General features: G+C 36.5%; 1 protein-coding gene across 1 annotated transcript in view; it reads right to left on the reverse strand.

Moving 5' to 3' along the window:
* kremen1 (kringle containing transmembrane protein 1) overlaps window positions 1-12,770 on the reverse strand; it is a 143,677-nt gene that overhangs the window by 50,628 nt on the left and 80,279 nt on the right. The gene's annotated exons all lie outside the window — the stretch shown is intronic.

Raw genomic sequence — 12,770 nt, forward strand, 5'->3', positions numbered from 1 at the left:
CTACTAACTACCTGTGGCGTTATTTCAATGACAAATGTTGTAAGTGCAGTATTACGAGTCGAGATCGCATTTATGTAATAGCATACAGCATGCGAATCTCTTTGCTTGCGCGCCGATTTTCTCTGCTCGTGCACAAAGCTTCTGGTGCGCCCTTAAATACGCGCTGCTCAAGCGCAGACAGTGTTGCCAGATTGGGCGGTTTTGAATTTATTTTTGCAGGTAAAAAGTGACAAGGCGGGTAGTGAAAACTTGGACAGTTTTGCAACGGCATGCCCGCCAGCCCCGGTCTGCCCTCATAAACCAGTTTTGATCTCCCAAAGAGATGCCATAGCCCCCGTTCTTCGCATACATATGCTTAGAACAGTATATAAATGCTTGTGATCTCGACAGCTTTTTTTTGGGCTGGAAACAGTCAGCATCATCTGGCAACACTGAGCGCAGATCTTCTTGAGCGCACTCAAGTGTGCTGCTGAAGTGTGATTTAGTGCGTTTATGTAACGAGTATGTATCCAACATTAATAGATTTGCTAGGAATATTTATGAATGTCTCCAATAGACCTACAGAGCGGTATTAATGCATCCTGAAGTAAAGTAAAACATCGTGTTTGCTGGCCTCACGCATCACGCACCTGTCAGTCAGCCAGTCAGTCATTCAGCACGTAACCTTAAAGGGTTAAACAAATGACGCACAGCACTACTACGGTTACAGAAAAGTTCGCGCTGTTATAATTCACTTACCTTTTAATACGTTTTGGTGCGATTATCACCCGCTATAAAAAAAATGTAATATTTTAAATGAGAAGCTGTAATGTAGCCGTAGCGGGATGAATTTTGGCGTGGCGCCCCGACATGGAAGAATGAATGTAGCGAAAACCATGTAGTAGGGTCTTTAACCAGAGACATTCTTGCAGTGAGGCAACAGTGTTATTCACTGGGCCGCCGTGTCACGCATCTAGGAAAGGAGGGGGGAGTAGCAGTCAGAGGGAGTATTCTTCAAGACAAAGATACTAAGTCAAAAAAAACTTATTTTATAGTTATTTATGGTAAGTTAGGAATCATCTGATTGGTGAATCACGCGTTAGCAAATGCGGGACCAGCCGTGGTCAATCATAAGCACGTGGTCCTCTCCAAAGTTTATTTAGAAATAAACTTCACTATGAGAAACTAATTAGCAGATTTTTTATATCAAATTACAGTGCCACATATGATATTCAGAAAATATCGTAAGATGCTAAATTGCTGCTCAAAAAAACAGCAACTTATCAACAGCTGTACTGCTCACTTCATCTTTAAGGATTCCTTGATGAAAAAGAAAGTTCAGAAGATTTTTTGAAAGTCTTTACTGTCACTCTTAATAAACGCAATCCATTATTAAAAGAAAAAAAGACAAATCTTACAATCTTACAACTTTTGAACTCTAGTGTAGTTTCTTGTAAAAAAAAAAAAAAACTATTACTACACTGAAACTACTAAAACTACACTGTCTGATGAAGAGTCGTGTGCTCAAAACGTTACATGCCTTGTATCAGCCTTCTTAATTTAATAAATTGTCAATTTTTGGAGCTTTGGTGTTACTGCCTTTTTAAATTATATATATATATATATATATATATATATATATATATATATATATATATATATATATATATATATATATAATCAACAGCTGTACTGCTCAATATGTCTTGAAGGATTGAAAAGGAAGTTCAAAAGATTTTTTTGGAAAAAAAAAAATTAAATACGACAATACACTCTGGGCAAATGCAATACCCCTTTGTCATGTTAGTGATGAAAACATCCACTAAATTAAACTAAATTAAATCTGTTAATCAAACTCAGTCCTGATCAAAACTACTAAATTGTTTAGAAAATTACATGCAGCCGGTGCATAAACACACAGTCTTTGTTTTTGTTTACTGCGTGTAGTTCTGAGAGCTGAAATGCATATTTAGATTTTCACGCTCACACACTCACAGACACACATACACACAGTATGTCTTTACTGTCACTTTTGATAAATCAATACTGTATTGTAGCAGAACTGTAGCATAGTTTGTTATAAAAAAAAACTACTACCACAATGAAATACTAAAACTACACTGTCTGATGAAGAGTTGTGTGCTCGAAACGTTACACGCCTTGTATCAGCCTTCTTAATTTAATAAATTGGCATTTTAGAGCTTTGGTGTTGCAGCCTTTTTGAATATATAAAAAAATCTACTATGAAAAGAGCTGAGAGACTGTCATGCTGCAGACGATGCTGATTAGTTAGCACCATTGCTGCTCTTTTAGTTAGTTCCTGTAGATGATTTAGTTCAAGCGAAGCTGTCACTAAAGAGAAAAGCTTTTCATGGACTGTCAGTCAGACAGAAACACCCCCTAAAGCCTGAACCTACATGCTTTATTGGGCTTTTTTTTCTTCCCCTGGCCTTATCCATCCAAGCATGTCCACCTCCAGGTCACTGTCGAGTCGAAGGCCTGGGGAAAAACCTTTGTTCCTTTCCAGACAGTGACCTGTGGAGCTCTCCGTCTTTTTGTCTGCTTCAAAACCCCTTTAAGCTCTCCGGTGCGTACTTTAAACCTTGAAGCCCCAAAAAGCCTTCGAAACAAGGTATTGATTACAACCGCACAGCCAGACGAGGCAGTGATTGGTTTATTTCTTCAGGAACCGCACGTTCATCAGAAAACAGCCCGACTGAATCCCCCCTTCACGTGCGCTACGGGTGCCCGCGCCGCCAGAAATAACGATAATTGCTAGAAAAGCCATTCTTCTCGTCTTTGAGGAGCTACAATGCAACGTCTCCAGCTCGAGCCCGAGGCGACAGCTATCTGATTTCAGCCATTGTGAAGAGGAATCAAAAGGGCGTGCCATGGTCTTTTCTTCCCCTATCAAAAACACTTTCCAGCTTCTCTTCTTCTCTCTTTACAACAGGAAAGTGTATTGAGTGAAGCGTCTTTTCATGTGCTTTCTTTTTTGTGTCCGGGGAAACTTAACCTCAGGTTGGAGTCAGCTAAACATCTCCCGTTTTCCCTCCTTTTTTTCTTTTCTGTTTAGGAGAATGAGATCTGGCTTCCTAACAAACCAGTCTGGCTTTGGAAGCGAGTGTGTATTTCGACCATCAAGATCGACAAACCCCTGCGGCCCGATGGGATTTTCATCATGACTCAGTCAAGTATAATGGCTACTTTGCATAGCTTTTTTTGAATAATGTATTCTCCTCTTCAGGAAAGACACCTGTTTGGAGTTGAAAGTCTTGAGGGCAATTGAGGTTCAATGGAGGAGATTAGATTATAAGAGGAATCTTTCTTGTTGGCAGACACATATAAACAGACTCGTATATTGTGCCAGGTTTCTATATGGCTTTATTTGATCCAGGCTTCTGGAGGTCACCCGGCGAGCACTCAAAGGAATAATTCAACCAAAAATAAGAGTTCTGTCATCATTTACTCACCATTATTGCATTTCCAAAGCCACATGACTTTTGATCGTCTGTGAATCTCAGATTGGGAAGTTTTGAGGAATAGTTTTAGACACTTGTCTTGACAAAAGTAAATGAGAACTTGAGCATGCCAAGCACCAAATTGACCATAAAAGCACCATCAGGATTTTGTAAGTGTCCACACAACTCATAGCGAAGTCAGCTAGCGGTTAAGCAGATAACAAATCTTTCAAATAATTTTTTGGACATAAAAAAAAAACAAAAAAACGATGGACTGAATAATTTTATATATATATATATATATATATATATATATATATATATATATATATATATATATATTTATATATATATCAGAATCAGAAAGAGCTTTATTGCCAGGTATGTTCACACATATAAGGAATTTGTTTTCGTGACAGAGCTTCTACAGTGCAACAGGATAACAGAGACAGGACAAAAAACAGATAATAAATATATTTAAAAAAAAATAGAAGTAAGTAGTGAGTGCAAATATACAAATTGACAAGTGTATGTACGTGTTTATTACTATATACAACGTTATATGTGCAGCTGTTATGTGCAAATTGGCATGTAAAGTGTGTTGTTAAATAAGTGTATATGTGTATAAAAGTGTATAGCAAGTAGTGATGTTGGTTTCGCAATTATTATCATCAAGTGTTCATGAGATGGATTGCCTGAGGGAAGAAACTGTTTCTGTGTCGGGCTGTTCTGGTGCGCAGTGCTCTGTAGCGTCGACTAGAAGGTAAAAGTTCAAAGAGGCAGTGTGCTGGGTGTGAGGGGTCCAGAGTGATTTTGGCAGCCCATCTGCTCGCTCTTCATAAGTACAGTTCTTGGGGAGTAGGATATATATATATATATATATATATATATATATATATATATATATATATATATATATATATATATATATATATATATATATATATATATATATATTTACTTAATATTAATTACCATATAAATTGGCGCAATATTATTTTTGTTATTAAAAGCAGTCAAACAAATACAAGATTCGAAAGTTTATGATTGGGCCTAATAATCGACTTTCTCCTCTCCAAATGCACCAGACACTTTCTTCAAAACCACTTTCATATGCTCTGAGAAAAAGCATATCTACACTAATGTAGAAATGTCATAGCATTTATATACTGCTGTTCAGATGAACTGAAGTGCTTCTTTTATTCTCACTTGTAAGTCGCTGCATAAAAGTGTCTGCTAAATGAATAAATGTAAATGAAGGTAAATGCAGAAATAAATAAATTAATTAATTAATTAATAAATGCAACTAACTAATTCTAGTAAAACATTTTAAAATAATAGAGAAATGTAAAAAAAAATCACATCAAATCAAATTAGTAATTCACTGTTTTCTTTTGTTTGATTAACGTTATACCGTATGTCTGACTTTTCCCCAACAGTGCTTCATTTGTAAACTGATAATTCCTGGAACAAAACCAGGAAAAAAAAGTTACTGTGACTGACGTTCATCAAACAATTTCAGTTTTCCTGGAACATGACGTCACTAAACGAGAATAGCGCATCACATCGTCTTTTATTGTTTTGTGCCATATAACATTATAGGTCAGTCATGGTTAATAAAAACATGTAGCTACAAACATAAATCATATGAACAATCACTATTCAGTTCACTTCACTATTATGTGCCAATGAAAAACAAATAATTAAATGACTCACTAGTCTAATCTTCAAGAAGAGCCCACAGTTACCTCTTCTGTCATGTTTTCTGGCTGATTTCTGCTTTGCTTCTGTCTCCCGCTATCCTGATCCATTCGCGCAGTTTAATCTTCTCGTTTTATCAGGTTCATTATGAGATTTACTTGTGGGTTTTAAATAATGAAAATATTAATTAGGTTGCCATTATTTATTTTTTCTGCTCACTGCGCTCGAAACAATCCCCAACCAATGAGAGTAATTGTAAACATAAGAAAGCTGATTGGCTGAAAATATTGTTGAGGGCCATTAGTTGAACGTGACTTGCTTTAACCTGCGTATGATGACTACCGTCGCACACACACAATCCACACAGCCTTCATTTGCACTTATTCACGTTCTCTCTCTCACACACACATAGGTATTCACCATGCACAAGTTAATGCCGGATCCATTAAAATAAATACTGGAACGCAAAACACGAATATCTGACATTTTCCGAAACAGGATCCAGCAAGATCCGGCTCAATTTAAGCACTGCCCCCCAACATTAGATGTGTTCAGCCAGTGATTAAAAATAAACATCTTCTTATTGCTCATAAGTTTTGGAGACAAATCGCACAGGTATTTAATAAGAATGAATATTTTAGTGAGCTTATGTCGAGCACCAATATATATTAAATAATAAAGTATATCTATATATAATTAAAGTATAGCTTGAAAGGCTGTGCATTTGAGTGTTGTGTAAGCTAAGACGAGACGTAACCTAACAGTTTAACAGGCTGCTATGGAATCTTGAAAGCTGCCGCCCCCATTCACATCTCTATTTCACACAAGAATTAAAAACGTGCAGGTTTGTAATGCCACGAGGTGAATTAAATGATAATAAATTGAATTTTTCGGCATGAACTAATCCTTTAATTCATCAGTTTAAAGGCCTCTAATCACTCGCCTCCTTTCCTCAAGGCTGAGAGGAAAGTACTGCCCCTGCCGTCCTACACCAGATATAATAGGTGGCTTTGATCACCAAACACAGGCCTGTTTTGCCCCCAGGACTCCTCAAAATGTGCGGACGTGTATGTGCAGGTGTGTGCGCAAGAGTCTTACTTTATGATGATAAGTGTGTGTGTGTGTGTGTCCGTTTAAGCCTTCAGGGTCAAGTCCCTTCACAGAATGAGTAAAGAATCTCAGGGCCTTTCATGTGTTACCGTAATGACGGGGACATCATCTGTCCGGCCTGCTTAATGGGACAGGGAATTACCCCTGCTTTCGGAGATTTATAACCTCCTAAAGGAGATGACAAGACTTTAGAACTAGCCCTAGGAAACATCAACTAACAATGAGATCTCTTTCTGCGCTCACTCTTCATATTGTGTAAAATCTCATATGTAACGTAAATACACAACTTTGCATGTTTTTATGCATTCGGAGAACTTTCAAAACCACGTTGAACATCTCAGACTCACTTAAAAGCTAAATATGTTGCATTGGTAACCTTTCATTGCACGTTTCAGATGTCATATCCACTTGATGGCACAGTCTACGTTTTTGCGTATCTGTAATGCTACTTAGGACATGTTTTGTTTTACGTTTCAGATAAACATCCTTGTTGTACACATCCACAAATACAGGTCACCTAGTGAACCACTGACCTAAACCCCTGCCTAAACCCAACCAACAGTGTTTTCGTTAGCAAACATAAGAGAAAAATGCACTGCAAACACATTTAACCCTCTACCGCATGGTGTTGCCATCTCGTAACATGATCTTTATGTTAATTTCCCTGCCACTGTTTCTTTAAGACCAATGTTATATTTTTTTTTGTTGGAAAGAGGCCTTAGTTTAGCCAATGATGTGCTCTGGTTATGTCACATGATGTGCAGTGTTTTTCTGTGGTGCGATTTTTGACACACTGGCCTTTATTGTGAGTAGTTTCTGAATGCAAATATAAAGTCAGTAAAAACGGATCAACTCATGTCAAAAAAGGATCAACTCTTGTCAGATCCACAAAAAAATCTGAGACATCACCTCCAGTAAGTTATGTTGACATATAACAGCTCAAAAGAAGTTATCAAATTCGTTTTTTGTAAATCGATCAAATGTATGTGTTGCCAAATGACAACACTGCAATAGTGGAATGCCCAATTTTTCTTGCTAGTAAGGTCAGCTGTGAACTTTTAAGTTGTAACAATAACAACATGAATGCTAGTAATATAATGTTGATTAGTCATATGTTAATGCATTTGCATTCTGGATAAAATTACATTTTAATGGCAATACTTTTGATTAGAAATAAATATAGAGAACTGTGTATTAGTGAGAACCACCATGTCCTATGGTAGGTGGAAAAAGAACTGGCCTTTCCTGCAGATGAAAGCGAAGATGAGATGAGTTTTAGTGACCATGAGAATGATGTAAATTGGACATTTGATAAGAGCAGTGATGGAGACAGTTCAGGTTAGTTAGCTAAGAGGCAGATAAGCCAAGCGTAGGATAGTATATAGTATAATATATAAACATTGTTAGCTAGTAGGGCAACGCAGTGTCGCAGTAGGTAGTGCTGTCGCCTCACAGCAAGAAGGTCGCTGGTTTGAGGCTGGGTGAGTTGGCGTTTCTGTGTGGAGTTTGCATGTTCTCCCTGTGTTTGTGTGGGTTTCCACCGGGTGCTCCAGTTTCCCCCACAGTCCAAAGACATGCGGTACAGGTGAATTGGGTAGGCTAAATTGTCCGTAGTGTATGAGTGTAAATGAGTGTGTGTGGATGTTTCCCAGATATGGGTTGTGGCTGGAAAGGCATCCTCTGTGTAAAAACATGCTGGATAAGTTGGCGGTTCAATCCGCTGTGGCGACCCCGGATTAATAAAGGGACTAAGCCGAAAAGAAAATGAATAAATGTTAGCTAGTAACTACAATATTCTGATGCATCTGGATATATTAGATTTGTTATTTATTTGATATAAAATTTACTGGAGGAAATATTTATACTTACTGTAAAATTATTAATTATAAGGAAAGCTCTAAATATAACATTTCTAAGATCACGATCAGGGATCCGTTCTTTGTACGTGGATTACTCATTTAGCTGGATTTGGTTATTGATGATTTGACACGATCCAGGATCGTTTCGTTCTTCAAAACTGATCCGAGGGTTGTTGTCATAACAACAGTTCTGGTAGCTCAAACCTGCTAGAGAGCAGGCTCATTTCATATCAACAGGATTAGATCGGGTCAGTTTAAGCAGAGATAACACTGAAAGTATGTACTAAATGCTGATATTTCCTTACAGTAGTTATATACACTTGGGAAAATATTAAATATATTTTAACTTTATATATATATATATATATATATATATATATATATATATATATATATATATATATATATATATATATATATATATGTATATATATATATGTATATATATATATATATATATATATATATATATATATATATATATATATATATATATATATATATATATATATATATATATGAAGTTAAATATATATAATAACAAAATTCATGCAGTCTGCACTCCGAAATAAAAGTACAAAGACTGCCACCTGGTGGTTCAAAGAGAAAATGTATTGATATGAACTTTTTAGATCGCTTTAGTACAATTTGTGTATGATAGACGTGCATAATATGTGACTTTTTTTTTAAAAAGTAATAATACATTTTACTACGAATTTTATGTAATTTAGCTCACATGGATAATTGAATATTAATCAGATGAAGTCATTACGCTGCTCTGTCATCAGCCAATCGTTGCATTGCTGATCATGATTTCGAGTATCGATAGATCTGTCTTTCACAACACATGCAGCAATCCCAGATCAGTTCATCCAGACATGTTAATATGATTCACGAACTTGTTTGAAGAACCAAGTTAGCCAGATATCAGTTATCAAGATTAACAGATCCAGGATCTGCCAAATCATCTTAGATCATTTAAGCGAGGTATGAAGAACAGACCCCATATCACATAACAACATATCATAAAATACCTTTAAAATGTTTTCCCCCATTTTTTACAGTACTTCAAGCCATTCTAAGAAAAGAAAAAGTAAAATATTTTAATAGATCTATCATAATGCATGCAGTAGAGGGTTGAACAGTTTTACCAGTTTTACATTACTTTTATTTCTTTTGTGGAACTGTGCTTCACCGGATTTGAACCAGAGCGCTCTGTATTGCAATACTACTCCATACAAAGTGAGCTAAGAAAAAAAACGTAAACACTAGAAAAGCTGTAGATAGGTTAGACAAACATATTACAAACCACAGTGGAATGAACCGACAACTTATCCAGCATATGTTTTACACAGTAAATGATCTTCAAGCTGCAACCCAGAAACACCCATACACACTCATTCACACACACACCTATGACCAATTTAGTTTATTTAGTTCACCTATAGCGCATGTCTTTGAACTGTGGGGGAAACCGGAGCACCCAAAGGCCACCATGTCACCTAAACTCACAGTTCCACCACAAATAGTTAGAATGGTGAGATGAAAAGTTGCATTTACTTTAAAAGTACACTCTCAGGAATAAAGGTACGTGAGCTGTCACTGGGGTGGTACCTTTTCAAAAGGTACACATTTGTACTTAAAGGGTCCATATTTTGCGACCCTCTTGCATACCTTTATTTCTGAGAGTGTATTATAATTATTATTATTTTAACTCCCATAAGCTTTTGGATGAACATAAATCCAAAGTGACAGGACATTCACTTCTGGGTGAATTATACATTTGCTGTCTACAATTTTAATTTCCAAATGAATTTTAGCAGAAGTCTTTTAAAATATGAACGAGCAACCTCAGAGCATTAACATCTTCTGGATGAAGCGAGCAGGGATCTAAAATGGACTGAACTTAGTTGACACTGGTACAAGCTGCAGCAATGTCTACTTACAGCAAATTTTTTTAATGCATTTTATTCACAAACAAAACTAGAAGGCTTTCCACTGTGTCCGCAAATATCACTGAGACACTAAATCTGACGTGTAAGAACAATGTGTCGAGCCGTTACGCTTTATTGCAACACACTCTCTCTCCCTCCTTTTCATTTTTCTTTCTCTCTAATTTGTTTCAGCATTGCTGGCCATCTGAACTGAGCGAAAACCAGCTGTTCTTGCCTGGCCCGTGTTCAAAAGCTTTTCTTTAATAACCGCTTACCATGCACCATAATCATAAAATATAAAATTTATGATAAACTTATAAAAATCCGGCATAGAGCTATTCATAAAAAATGGGATTCTTTAACAACAAAGCATGTAAAATCTTTAGTAGGCTGAGACTGAAAATAGATATTTTTTTCCTGCACGCTGACTTCTGCCACACTATTAGCGCTCTGCAGCTAACCAGTATCCAAAGCAAATATGAGCAAGGGAAATTTGCCTAATACGCTCAAAGCCATGCTCGGTCAACATGGCAAACGTACACTACGGCAGGAATGAAACTCAAGTATCAGCCTGTACATGTGCTGAAAGCTAGCGTTATTTACATTTACATTTAGTCATTTAGCAGACGCTTTTATCCAAAGCGACTTACAAAAGAGGACAAGGAAGCAGTTTACACAACTATAAGAGCAGCAGTGAACAAGTGCTATAGACAAGTTTCAGGTGTGTAAAGTCTAAGAAGCAAAGCATTAGAAATTTTTATTTTTTTTTATTTTTTTATTTTTTTGTGAGAGAGTACAGTTAGTGGTATAGCCAGAGAGGCAGTTAAGATTAGGAAGGAAAGTGGAGACTTCTGAATCAAAGAAAAGTGACAAAGCACACAAACAGACAATGCGCTTTTTGTATACGACCCCAGACCACAAAACCAAGTGACCAATTTTTTGGAAATGTATATTAGATTTATTGGTAACACTTCTGTCTACAAAACCTTAACGAAGACTATTATCTCAATAAACTACTAATTAGCCGCTTATTAATTGGCTTTAGGATTTGGGTAGGATTAGTTATGTAGAATAAAGTCATACTTTATAAGTACTAATAAACAGTTAATATTGTAATAATAGGGACATAATATCCAGTAGTTAATAGCACGAATTGTGACTTAAAGCAGTTATCCTTAACCAGTTTATCACAGCGGACCAGTCAACGATTCGACAATTTTTCTGTGGGGGGGTTGGGGTCAGTGGTTCGTAGGTTGCTAGGCGACCATCAACATTGCTGTAACTCTTATACAAGTTTTATTCATTGAGAAAAATTACAAAGCTGCATTGTTTATCTGAGATAATTAGTCTACTGAAATGTGTATATTCCACACAAGATCGGTCAGTTCTTTTTGCGGTAACTCGCGGTGCGCTTATGGTATTCAATCGATTGCATACATCTGGAAGGCGTGAGCACGTTACACCGCTTGCACTGCACAGGTCGTGCACCTCCATTGGAAATAACGAACTGTGAACTCTAGAAAAGGCGCAATATGCCAACGGACACTAAAAGGCTGCTGTCATTTGTGATCTCCAGCAGTTGGTCTTCTTCTTGGACAGCCAAGCTGGATTCACCTGATTTGTTGACAAATGGGTCGCAGATCTATTCCTGGGCAGTTCGCAGGTCCTTTACTGGGCCTTTTCCCCTTAACGTTAGCAAAGAAACTTTCCAAAGACGTCTGTTTCTCACTTATTTTGCTGATGTGGGTTAAATTTGGGCACTCAAGTGACCGAGATGTAAGCGAGAGAATACAGTAATTTTTCTAAATAAAAGATATTTCAAAATAAAACATCGTTCAGACTCAGATTATAAATAAAATGGAAATAATTAATGATTTCTTGTGGGACCCGGTACCAATTGATCTACGGACCGGTACCAGTCTGCGGCCTGGTGGTTGATGACCACTGACTTAAAGTGTTATTTATTTATTGAAATCATCTGAAAGATCAATAAATTGTCTTTCTTTTGATTATTGGTTGTTAAGATAGGATAATCTTTGACTGAAAACAGCCATTTAAAAATCTGAAATCTTAAGGATTAAAAAAAAAATTAAAGACTTAGGAAATCTGTACAGATTAAGTTTAGAGTAGTGCTGGCCAAGAATTAATCGCAATTTATTGCATCCAAAATAAATGTTTGTTTTAATGTAGCTTAAGTGTATTGTCTATTTATAGTGTATTTTTAGTGTAAACAAAATTGGCCATAGTATATGATTGCATGTGTGTTTGGGTTGTTACTGGAAGGGCATCCACTGTGTTCATTCCGCTGTGGTGACCCCTGATAAATAAGTGACTAAGCCGAATGAAGATGAATATACATATTATATAAAAATTATATACACAAAATTGTTTTGTACAGTTTTATGTATGTGTATATAACATATACAGAATAAATATATATAATATACATGGATATATTGTGTCAAAACAAACTTTTATTTTGGATGGAATTGATCGTGATTAATCTTTGCACAGCACAAATTTTTTGATATATTTACAGTAGGAAATTTACAAAACATCTTCAAGTAACACACCCAAAAAATGGCATATGCTGTTTGTTCGAAAATGATCTGAAACACCACAATTCCCGAGTATATTTGCAACAAATTAATTGTTTTATGTTCAGTCCAGGGGTCGATGCGGTGGCGCAGTAGGTAGTGCTGCCGTCGCACAGCAAGAAGATTGCT

This window comes from Danio aesculapii, chromosome 5 (genome assembly GCF_903798145.1).
Source record: "Danio aesculapii chromosome 5, fDanAes4.1, whole genome shotgun sequence".
Lineage (NCBI taxonomy): Eukaryota > Metazoa > Chordata > Actinopteri > Cypriniformes > Danionidae > Danio > Danio aesculapii.